The sequence below is a fragment of the Tenrec ecaudatus genome, chromosome 6 (genome assembly GCF_050624435.1).
Source record: "Tenrec ecaudatus isolate mTenEca1 chromosome 6, mTenEca1.hap1, whole genome shotgun sequence".
NCBI classification, from domain to species: Eukaryota; Metazoa; Chordata; class Mammalia; order Afrosoricida; family Tenrecidae; genus Tenrec; species Tenrec ecaudatus.
The window spans coordinates 468,031-478,728 of NC_134535.1; positions in this window are offsets into that span (position 1 = coordinate 468,031).

Sequence of the window (10,698 nt, forward strand, 5' to 3'; positions counted from 1 at the left end):
TATATATGTGTATATGTATATATGTATGTATATATGTATATATATATCATATTAAATGAAGGGGGAAGTGCAGAGTGGAGACTCAAGGCCCAAGTGTCGGCCAATGGAGATCCCCTCAAAGAGGGGTTTAGGAGAGGAGATGGGTTAATTAGGGTGTGAGGTAGTACCGATGAAGAACACAGCTTTCCCCCAGATCCTGGATGCTTCCTCCCCCCAACTACCATGATCCGAATTCTACCTTGCAGGCCTGGATAGGACAGAGGCTGTACACTGGTACATATGAGGGCTGGAGGTACAGGGAATCCAGGGTGGATGATACCTTCAGGACCAAGGGTGTGAGGGACGATGCTGGGAGAGTGGAGGGTGAGTGGGTTGGAAAGGGGGAACTGATTACAAGGATCCACATGTGACCTCTTCCCTGGGAGAGGGACAGCAGAGAAGGGGGGAAGGGAGACTCCGGATAGGGCAAGATATGACAAAACAACGATGTATAAATTACCAAGGGCATATGAGGGAGGGGGGAATGGGAAGGGAGGGGGAAAAAAAAAGAGGACCTGATGCAAGGGGCTTAAGTGGAGAGCAAATGCCTTGAGAATGATTGGGGCAGGGAATGTATGGATGTGCTTTATACAATTGATGTATGTATATGTATGGATTGTGGTAAGAGTTATATGAGTCCCTAATAAAATGTAAAAGAAGAAAAGAGAAAAAAATGGCTAGGGCAAAGACTGTACAGATGTGCTTTATACAATTGATGTATGTATATGTATGAACTGTGAAAAGAATTGTATGAGCCCCAATAAATTGTTTAAAAAAAAAAGTATAATCTTAGTCCAATTGTGAGGATTTTTGTTTTCTTTACATTGCTGCAGTCCATACTGAAGACTGCAGCCTTAGATTTTCATGAGCAAATGCTTTCAAGTACTACTTGCTTTCAATGAGCAAGTTTGTGTCATCTGCATATCACACTGTTGTTATGCCTACCTCCAATCCAGATGTTTTATTTTTCTTCATATAATCCTGCATCTAAATTATTTTGTTTGCTCAGCATACAAATGCAATAAGCATAGTGAGGAGATACAACCCTGTCGCACATCTTTAATGATTTTAAACCATGCCATATTGCCTTCTGTTTGAACAAGTGCAACATAGTCTATTGAATGGTTCCCACATGAGAACCATGAGGTGTTCTGGAATTCCCATTTTTCACAATGTTATCCATAATTTGTTATGATGCATACAGTCAATGCCTTTGCACAGTCAATAAGACATAAGTAAATTCCTTTCTGGTATTCCCTGCTTTCAGCCAAGTTCCATCTGACATCAGCAATGATATTCCTCATTTTTTTTTTATATTCCTCATTTTTTATCTTCTTCTGAACCTAGCTTGAATTTCTGCTGCAACCATTGTTGAATAATCTTCAGCATAATTTTACTTGAATGTAATATTAATGATATTGTTCAGTAATTCTCACATTAAGTGGGGTCATCTTTCTTTGGAATGGGGATATAAATGAATCACTTTTAGCTGTCTTCCAGTTTTCTTTTTTAAGTACAATTTCCATTTTATTTTCTGTTTTTTCTTTGCCTTCTTATTTTTACAAAGGCTTTGGAGGAGGTAGTGGGGCAGGCCCTGCAGGTCTAAATCAGGATTGGTTCCTGACCACCAGACTGTGAGTGGCTCAGCTCATGCAATAATGTAGCTTCCATACAGCTTGGAAAGCACATACATGTTGGAGACACTGGCTCCAGAAATGTCCCTGATGACTGTGACCTCTTGTGGTAGTTACATAATCTATTGTCAACTTGAGCGAAGTTAACCCCTGGTGATGTAGTGGTAATGCATTAGGCTGGTTACTGCAAGGTCCACAGTTCTAAATCACCAGGCACTCTACGAGAGAAAAATGAGGCTTTCTAATTCCATAAAGAGTTACAGTCTCAAAAACTCACAGGGACTGTTCTACCCTGTCCTCAAGGGTTGCTGTGAGTCAGAGTCGGCCTGATGATGGTGAGTGAGACCCTCTAACCTACTGCTTCCCCGTCTCTCCCTTGCCACATCTCTTGCCCCGCTAACCATCAACATCTATTTTCTTTGGTACGAAAACCTTTGTCATCAATTTTCTTTTCTTTATAATAGTGGTTGCATGTGATTGACTAATTTCAGTCAGCAAAATGGTCTACAGGCCCAGCCACACCATGAGGTGTTTAGCAGTTTCTTCATTATTCTTTAACAAGACATAGTATTCCATTGTGTGTATAGGCCAGTTTCTTATCCATTCTTCCACTGATGGCCTCCAGTCACTTTCATCTTCTTGCTATTGTGAACAATGCTGTGATGAGCATGAGAGTGAAGATATGTTTGTTCCATGGCTCTTGCTTCTTTAGGGTCTATACCCAGCAAAGGGACTGTTGGGTCATAGGGAATTTCTATCCCCCAGAGAGGTTGTGCCATACTGCTTTCCACAGTGATTGCATGTGTTTACAGTCCTGCCAGTCATGAATGAGTGTTCCATCACTTCAGTATGTGTGTGTGTAATTAGCGTTGCTGTCAATGCCTGTGTACGTTGGCATCTCATCACTGCTTTAATTCACATCTACCTGGTGACTAGCGATTGTGAGCATGTCTTCATGAGTTTGCTGGCCATCTGAATGTCTTTTTTTTGTGACTGCCTGTTCATATAATCCTCTGTCCATCTTTTTTTCCCCCCTCTGCCTATCTTATTGCTACTTCTTCCATCTTTTTTGGATACTTCCTGCACTGTTCAATATTTTTCTCAAAGAATGCTTCAATATTTTAACTTGAAGCTTTTATTTTTTCTTAATTTCTTTCAGCTTTAGATATGCTGACTGTTTTCTTCTCTTTCGGTTTTCGAACTCTGGGTCTTTGTACATTTTGTTGTAATACTCTACCAGTAACGCTTATGATAAAGAAATTGAAGAACTGTACCAACTTCTTCAGTCTGAAATAGATCAAACATGCAATCGAGATGCATTGATAATTGTTGGTGATTAGAATGCATAAATTTGGAAACAGAGGAAGAGTCAATATTTGGAAAAGATGGCCTTCGTCATAGAAGTGAGGTTAGAGATCACATGACAGAATGTTACAAGACCAACGACTTCTTGATTGAAAACCTCTTTTTTTCAAAACAATATAAACAGTGGATATACATGTAGACTTCACCAAATGGGAGACACAGGAATACATCTGTGAGAAAATATGATGGAGAAGCTCAATCTCATCACCTAAAGCAAGGCCAGTGTTCAACTATGAAACAAACCAACAGTGGTTCATATATAAGTTAAGGTTGAAGCTGAAGAAAATTAAAACAAGTTCATGATTAAAACAAGACAAAATACAACCTTGAGTACATTCTACTTGAATTTAGAGAGCATCTGAAGAACATATTTGATGCACTGGACACTAATAACCTGGTGAGTTGTGGGACGACATCAAGAATGTCATGCATAAGAAAACAAAATGTTATTAAGAAGACAAGAAAGAGAAAAATGTGTGTCAGAAGAGACTGAAACTTACTCTTGATTGTGTGTTAGCTAAGGTAAATGGAAGAACTGATGAAATAAAATAAGTGGACAATTTCAAAAGAAGATGAAGTAAAACATTACCATGAAATATGTGAAGATCTGGGATTGGAAAGCCAAAAAAAGGAAGAATGTTTTCATCACATCTCAAGCTGAACAAAATGAAGGAAAAAATTCAAGTCTTGAGTTGCAATGTTGAAAGATTTCATAGGAAAATAATGAACAATGCAGGACACCTAAGAAGAAAATGGAAGGAATTCAAGACCAAAAGTAGTGGGTGGCTTTTAAAAAGTTAGATCGGTTTGTCTGGGGGTGGAGGTGGGAGCATTGAGAAATACTGAGTCTGGCATGGTAACTGGCAGTGTTCTTTCTAGGTGCTTCTAAATAAAACTCTCTTGTGATGGCTATGGGTTAGGGGTGGTAAAGAATCGGTATTCAACCATTTCAAAAGGTGTGACTACACAGTGATCATGTGGTCAAAAACCAGTGGTTTTAAAGGACGAATACTGTGGCAGTTACATTACCTGCTGTCAACTTGCAAAGGAGTGGAGATTAGCCTGTCAATCAGGTCGCAGCTTGATTATCTCATTTGGAGGTACCATGGAGATAAATAACTCACTGGAGGCCAGATACACTGACACTCTCTGCTTCGTCTTCCTGTTGACAAACCACGTGGAACTACACTGATGGCAGCCAGAGCTGAAGGAGTCACATGGAGATTCACACCAGCGCTGAGATGCTTCCACTGCCATTGGATCCACAAGACTTTTCACACACTGGCCTGTGATCTTCCTTCATTCAGCGTCATTGCATGTGTTGCGTGAGTCTGAAGAGGACTTTACAGACAGCTACAGGCTAATATCGGATTTATGGATTTGATCTGGACTGGGCTGTTTTCTTAATATATGCAATTACTCTTTTATATAAAGCTCTTTCTCTTAAAAAATCATTTTATTAGGGGCTCATATACTCTTTATCACAATCCATACACACATCAATTGTATAAAGCACATTTGTACAATTGATACCCTCATTATTCTCAAAACATTTGCTCTCTACGTAAGCCCCTGGCATTAGCTCCTCATTTCCCCCTCCCCTCCCTCATGAACCCTTGATAATTTATAAATTATTATTTTGTCATGTCTTACTCTGTCGTCTCCCTTCACCCACTTTTTCTGTTGTCCATCCCCCAGGGAGGAAGTTATAGGTAGATCCTTGTAATTGGTTCCCTCTCTTTACCCTACCCTCCCTCCACCCTCCTGGTATCGCCACTCTCACCACTGGTCCTGAAGGATCATCTGTCCTGGATTCCCTGTGTTTTCAGTTCCTATCTGTACCAGTGTACAAGCTCTGATCTAGCTAGATTTGTAAGGTAGAATTGGGATCATGATAGTGGGTGGGGAGAAAGCATTTAGGAACTAGAGGAAAATTGTATGTTTCATAGTTGCTACACTGTACCCTGACTGGCTAGTCTCCTCCCCACAACCCTTCCATAATGAGATGTCCAGTTGCCTACAGATAGTCTTTGGGGCCTCAATCCACACTCCCCCTCATTCACAATGATATGATTTTTTGTTCTTTGATGCCTGATACCTCATCCCTTTGACACCTCGTGATCACACTGGCTGATGTGCTTCTTCCATGTGAGCTCTGTTGCTTCTGAGCTAGATGGCCACTTGTTTATCTTCAAGCTTTTAAGACCCCAAATGCTGTATATTTTGAAAGCCGGACACCATCAGCTTTCTTCACCACATTTGCTCATGCACTTCCTTTGTCTTCAGTGATCGTATTGGGGAGGTGAGCACACAAGGTTATGAGTTTTGTTCTTTGATGCCTGATAACTGATCCCTTTGGCACCTTGTGATCATACAGGCTGGTGTGCTTCTTCTTCTTTTTTTTTTGGCTGGTGTGCTTCTTCCATGTGGGCTTTCTTGCTTCTGAACTAGATGGCCACTAGTTTACCCTCAAGTCTTTAAGACCCTAAATGCTGTATCTTTTAATAGCTGGACTCCATCAGCTTTCTTCGCCACATTTGCTTATGCACCTGCTTTGTCTTCAGTGATCGTGTCGGGAAGGTGAGCATCATAGAATGTCAGTTTAATAGAACAAAGTATTCTTGCATTGAGGGAGTACTTGAGTGGAGGCCCAATGTCTGTCTGCTACCTTAATACTCAACCTATAAATATATGCACATAAGTCTATTATCCCATCCTCATATATAAATATATTTACATATGTACATGCCTTTATTTAGACCTCTATAAATGCCCTTTGCCTCCTAGCTCTTTCCTCTATTTCCTTTTACTTTCCTCTTGCTCCACTATCATGCTCAGCCTTCATTTGGGTTCCAGTAATTCCTCTCAGTTAAATTAACCTTGATAATGCCCTACCAGGCCTCCCACACCCTCCTCATCACCGATTTGGATCATTTGTTCCCTTGTCCATGGGTTTGTTAACACCACTTCCTTCTCCCTCCCCACCTCCCCCTCTCCTATGTCCCCCCGGATCTGTTGGTCCCATTGTTTTCTTCTCCAGATTGTTCATCCAGCCTATCTTATTTAGACAGATCTGTGGACATAATAACATGCACAAAAACAAGACAGAGCAAAACCAAGCAACAAAAGAAAACACCAAAACAACAAAAAAGTCAATGTCAAAACAAACAAACCCACAACAACAACAACAACAAAGAAAAGCTTGTAGGAGTGTTTGTTGGATTTAGAGTGTTTTGAGTCAAATCTGATGGGGTGCCAAGACCTGGCCCCAAAGCCTATTTTTGGTATTCCCTGGGGACTTTGTTGCTCTGTTCCCCTTGCTGTTCTGTTGCACACCCTTAGTGTTTTGTCTCAGTGTGGTGGGATCAGGTCGGGCATAACTCCCACTGTGTCTCCAGTGTTGTCCCCTGTAGGGTTATGGGTCAGTGAGGGATGTCGTGTCTCATAGTGGGGCTGGCCATAGGGTCTTCTCAGTGGATTGGCTGCTCTGAGCGGGAATATCGTTGTCAAGGCTTGGTGGGCCAGGATGTGCTCTACTCTCTCTTCCTCCCCCTTCATTTGCTCCCATGTGCTCTTATCAGACATGTCCCTCTCCCTGAGCTGCAGCTTCAGTGCTGTCCTCTGAAATAAATTCTTCTGGGGGAGGAGCATCTGTCCACATAGTAGTTGGGATTGAGGCCGGCCCCTCATACTTCTCCACTGGTTCCCTACTCCATGCCGGCATGTTGCATTCACATCTTGGAGCACTGGGTTGAAGTCTGGTCCCTCTTTCTCTGTGGAGATATAAACAATACCCTCCCCTTGGGTGGGTTAGTGTCCTGTTCCCCTGCTATCCATTTCTTTTTTACTTTTTTTTGTTTCCCCACCTCCTTTTTAGTTGGCTACCATATGTAGCCCTGGATTTGGTCTGGCCCCTACCACACTACCTGGTCCTCACCCCAGGAATGTTTGTATACAGTAGTTTTTCCCTATGCCCCTTCTGCAGTGTTTTTTTTTTTTTTTAGCTTACCTCAGCAGGCTTGTATAAAGCTCTTTCTTTCTTCTTCTTCTTCTTCTTTTTTTGAGATGCAAAAGCGGAAAAAGGAGTTTATTAGCTAGCTCGAGCTAGGGCTTCCTCCCTCTGTTGCCCGGAATAGTGGGGATGCAGCGTCGGAAGGGAATTGGCCCCGAGCACTTTGTTTCCTGGGCGTTTATAGGCCCAGGGACATAAAGCTCTTTCTTATACACACATGTCTATGAATTTGTTTCTCAAGTCTACCCAGACTAACATATATACCAAACTGCGTTGAAGGCATTTGTGAAAAACAAGACTTTAGGAGCTGATGCAACACCAATGGAAATGTTTCAGCAAGCTGATGTAACACTGGAAACACCCACTTGTCTGGGCCAAGACATCTGGAACGTGGCTATCTGGTCAACTGAATGAAGTGATCCATACGTGTGCCCATTCCAAAGAAAGGGGAACCCACAGAATGTGGTAATTGGGAACAATATCATGAGTATCTAGTGGAGAATAACATGGGAAGCTCACGGACTGCTAAAAGGACAAGTTGATCTGTGTTGGAAGACGTAAGGCCAGAGTGCTCCTCAAAGGCGAGGATGGCAAGACTTTGTCTTACATATTTTCGACATATTGTCAGGAGAGATTAGCACCTGGAGAAGGGCATCATGCTTGGTAATGTGAAGGGCAGTGAAAAAGAGGTCAGACCTCAACAAGATGGGTTGACACAGTGGCTGCATCAATGAGCTTGGACATGGAACAATTCTGAGGATGGTGCAGGGCTGTGCAGTGCTGCATTCTGTTGTGTACCATGGGTCACCATGGGTCAGAGTGGACTCAATGGCACCTAACAACAGCATCATTAGTTTCACGTGCAAGTAAAATTATGGTGTAGATCATTCAACAGTGGTTGCAGCAGCACACTGACGGGAAGCTTCCAGAAATGCCAGCCAGATTCAGAAGAGGATGTGTAATGAAGGTTACCCCTGCTGACATCAGATAGAACTTAGCCCAAAGCAGGAGATACCATAAAGAGGTTTACATGTGTTCTATTGACTCTGCAAAGGCATTTGACTTTTGGCTTGTGACTCATAACAAACTATTGGTAACATTGGGAAAATGGGAATCCCAGAAAACTCATTGTTCTCGTGAAAAGTGTACAATGGACCAAGAGGCAGTTGTTCAAACAGAATAAGAGAATATTGCATGGTTCAAAATCATTAAAGGTGTGCATTGGAGTTGTCTCCTCTCACCATACCTACTCAGCAAGTAACCTGAGAAGCTGGATTCTATGAGGCAAAATGCAGCCCCAGGGCTGGAGGAAGGCTTGTGAACGATCTGCAATATGCAGATGGCACACCCAGCTTGCTGAAGGCAAGGAAGGTTTGAAGTACTTGCTGAAAACCAAAGACCGCCGTCTTCAGCATATGTATTACAACGCGGTGTAAAGAAAACAAAAACCCTTACAACGGGACCAAGAGACAACACTATGACAAAGAGAAAAGATTAAAGTTGTTAAGGGTTCCATTTTGCTTGGGTCTATAATCCACGCTCAAGGAAGCAGCAGTCAAGAAAACAAATTACGTCTTCATTGGGCAAACCTGCTGCACACGACCTCTCTTAAAGTGTTAAGGAGCCAAGCTGTCACTCTGAGAACCTGGTGTGCCTGTTCTACAACATGGTGGTACGTTCAGTGGCCTCGTATGCGTGCAAAAGCAGGACGGTGAATACGAAGGAGCAGAGAAGAATGGATGCGTTTGAATGATGGTGTTGTTGGTGAATATTAAGAGTGCCACGACTGCCAGCAGCACAAAGAAAATCTGTCTTTAAAGACATTCAGCCACGTGGAAGGTTATAAGAGCAGTAAGATGGGACTTCCGGGAAGATGGTGACGGAGTGACACACACCAGAGGGACTCCGCAGAATCCAGCCCTGGAGAGTTGCTCAGAGTGAAATTCAACGCCACTGGATCGCAGGAGGTGCATCATAAAGATAAGTAGGCACAGATCCACGGGGTTTTGAGGGGCTGGGGCTTTTGGCTTACCTCAGTGGAAGCCGGCTGGGGCTCGACCCTAGTCCAGTTGCCGGATCTGCACAAGCCGGGACCATTTGGAGCCTGTAGCAGGGCTTGGTCTCAGCACAGCCACAGTTTTTCCCTATCTGCCTCAGGGCAGGAACAGGACGCTTGTGGCCCCACCGGCAGGGATCAGGGTTCATCTACATTGTTGCTTCTGTTTGCGTCTCTGCTTTATATTCCCACACAGCCTTGGAGGACTACGCAGGGGCTTTTTCAAGGCACAGCCGGAGCCATGCCGCGTGGTCTGAGCAGGGAATAAACCCAAACCCCCACAGCTCCATAGGCAGGGATCAAGCTTCAGCTACACAGAGGCGTCTGTTAACATCTCTGCTCTCTGTCCCCCAATTTCTCTGGGGGCGGCTCAGCAGTTTTCTTGTGACCCTTCTTGGGGCTCAGCTGCGAACTACCGCTGGGGCTTGGGGCAGGGAGTAAGCCCTTGTAGATCCACAGGCAGGGAGTGGGACTCAGCTACATAGTTTCTTTTGCTTCCCTCACTTCCCTGTACCCCTGCACAGTCTAGTCTCACTTTTTGATTTTTCTCACCCCCCCTTGTTCCTGCCCTGCTCTCTCACACTCCATTGCGGACTTACGGGGTACTCCCATTGCCCTAGGGCATTTGTGCTTGGGTCACACCCAGCTAGGTGAGCTCCACCCTGCATAGATAGCCCAAGGCTAGGGTAAGGCCTGCTTGCTCTCCCGCGGATACTCCTCAGACTTCTCACCAGGGAGTTCCTGCCTGTGTACCTGGGGACATAAGGCAGCTCAGCCAACACTTATCAATATTCAAACCAATAGCGGGAACTTCAGCCCAGCCTCTGCAACACTGGTGCAGGCAGTCGATCTGCCATCTGGGGCACTCCCCTGATAGGGAAGCCACAGGAAGATAAAGTGGTAGGTTAATCCCATAGAAAATCAGCTGTAGGCAGATCGAAGAAGAATTCATATAAGTCTTCCAGAGAGAGACTAGAAAATGGCACCTGGTCCCTCAAAAACAACTCAACGCAAACAGCCATCACCCCCAACGACCTCAATGAAAAAACAGGAGAAACAAAAGGCAAAGGAAGAAGATGTCCTGAACATAACAACATACATAGAAGAAGCAGACATTGAGATGCCATACAAAGAAGCTCTCAGAATGGTGCTTGGAGCGATGCAGAATATGAGGGAAACACTACAGGAAAAGGATGAAATGATAGAGGAGATAAAAGACATATACCAAAGGAAAATACAGGAGCTTGAGGAGCAGGTAACGAAAAACAATAGCAGAATCATGTTCCTTGAGAATCGATTGGAGGAATCAGAGAACCGCATCAGTGTCGTGGAGGACAGCCAAGCAGACTTTAATAAACGTGAACAAAAATCTAATAAGAGCATCAGAGAAGCCGAAGAAAACCTAAGAGCTATGTCTGATGCTATGAAGTGGAACAACATTAGAATTATTGGCCTACCGGAGGAAGACACAACAAAAAAGTCATCTGCAACAATAGCGAGAGAATTCTTGGAGGAAAACTTCCCCAGCCTAATGAATGAAAACCAAGCAACCATCCAGGAGGCTGAAAGAACGCCAGCACGACGGGACCCCA